Here is a 2,147-nt window from a genome sequence, read left to right as displayed (position 1 = left end):
AAGTACTGTCAATTGCTATTATGCTTCACTTACACCACCATTCATTAATCTTGTCTGTGCCTTTGCTTCTCCCAGCACCATGATTAAGAATACCCTGAAAATATCTGGTCAAAATATCGGCCAAAGGCTAGGCTTTCAAATGCATGGCCTCCCAAGAGGAAATATGATAATGTAACTTTCCCGGTGGATATTCAAATATGAAATCCATATCTGGAAACCTTTACAGTGCTTCTTCTGCATTGCTAAATGCCTCTGAGTTAAGGTTCAAATTAGCTTCTCCTGTTGTTTTAAAATATAAGTAATTCAAAATTAACTCTACCAAGCTATTTTCCTTCAAGTATTAAAGGCAGATCATAAGCATCCAAAGTACTGGGGAGTTTGGTTAAAATGTCATTGTTAGACCTGTCTTAAAGTTTAATGAATTGAAATGGAGACCCATGAATCTGAGTGCTAATGATATATGCCTCTGTATAGGATGTGACTCAACTTATGCATATAGAAGTAAAATCTATTGCTTTAACAATTCTAATTTAGCTTAGACTCTACCCTCATCTGGGGAGATGGCTCAGCAGCATAAGTACCTGCCTGGCAAGCAGAAGGTCCTGAGTTCAATCCCCACTACCACTAAACAAATAACTAGAATTTACCCTCATTTTATGATGTTAAAAAATTCATCAGATAAAAAACAAGTAGGAAGAAAGCCCAGAGTATCTGACTTGTACACCATTCCTTCATAAGATTTTGAAAGCAAAATGCCAATTTACTTTCCTAAGACAGAGAAACAGAAAAGATTGGAATTCTGAAGAAAGTGGTCCCTTACCAAAACAAAACATTTATCTTATAACACGGACAACATTGCATACATTCATATAGCTATAGAAAGAATGACCCTTATAATCCAGGCTTAGCAACACAATTACTTGTGATTTTCACTTGAGACACTCTATTATCACAGTCTAGATTCTAATACTGGCATGTTTTAAAAGCAACCACATGTAATAATATTAACATGCTATAGTTAGAGTTGCATTCCTAGATAATTTTTCCTTTAACTTGTGATATAATTAACTGACTATCATCAGCTCATAAAACAAAAAAATGGCTCACCAGGAACGTTGTGCAATAAAGGAATTACGTGGCAACAATGTGCTAGGAATAGAGGAGGTGACATCATCTACAATGTTTTAATGAGTTTTCCGTATGTACTTCCTAAAAAGGAAGAGTAAAACGGTGTTTGAGAAGCAATGCCAAATATTTCTTAATGCTTTTTCACTTATATTTGTTGGTTTGGTTGGTTTAGTTTGGTTTTTACTGTAAGGAATATTCAATCCCCCAAAATAAAAGAAAACTGTTTTGTGGCACATATCTCTTCGTGGGGATATTCTTTCGGTGGGATGTAAAAAGTTGTCATGCCGCATCAGAATATCCTGTTTCTTTTTCAATTGAAGATCATCAGAACCTGCTCTAAGTCTTTGAGGTCGTGGCCTAGAAACTCGAATACTTGGGAAGCTTCCCAGGTGTTTCTGAGACAGTTACAATTTTGAAAGCCATTTTATTGAGTATGTATAATGAGATTTAAAATTATGGATGCATATTTTTTTATTTTTGAGGTATTAAATGGTGAACTCAATAAACAAAATCCAGAAACTTTTTCATCATGTAGTTCACAGAAAATCAAATCAATGACCAAACTGAGAATGGAGCACATTTATCAATAAATGTATCTATTTGTACATAAGTAAATAAAACTATGACTTATTCAAGTTTACCTACAGGAGAAAGATTAAATCACTAATGTTATTGTTATAGTCATCTCTACTAAAATTGTGTCTATAGGCTGAAAGAAAGTAGAACAATATTTTAGCCTATATTTCTCATTGATAGACTTTATTCTTCTCTTTCTGGGAAGTGAATTTTTTAAAGCCTATTTCATATTCATCACAAACATCAATAAAATGTTAAATAAGCCAAGAAGTTTTCACTTTATTTGTGTTTTTGTTACCTTTATTTTGATACTGCAGGCTTTTCTTGATGCAGGTAATATCATCCAGGTCTTACCATCCTCATTTGTTTTTTTGTGCAGGAGATGCTCTCTGTGTGGTCAGGGGCTCATCGGTGGACCCGTTAAGTCATGAGCTGAGCTCGTT

Source organism: Octodon degus, unplaced genomic scaffold, assembly GCF_000260255.1.
Source record: "Octodon degus isolate 3935 unplaced genomic scaffold, OctDeg1.0 scaffold00142, whole genome shotgun sequence".
Classification (NCBI taxonomy): Eukaryota; Metazoa; Chordata; class Mammalia; order Rodentia; family Octodontidae; genus Octodon; species Octodon degus.
Note: the sequence above shows the minus strand (reverse complement) of the source record.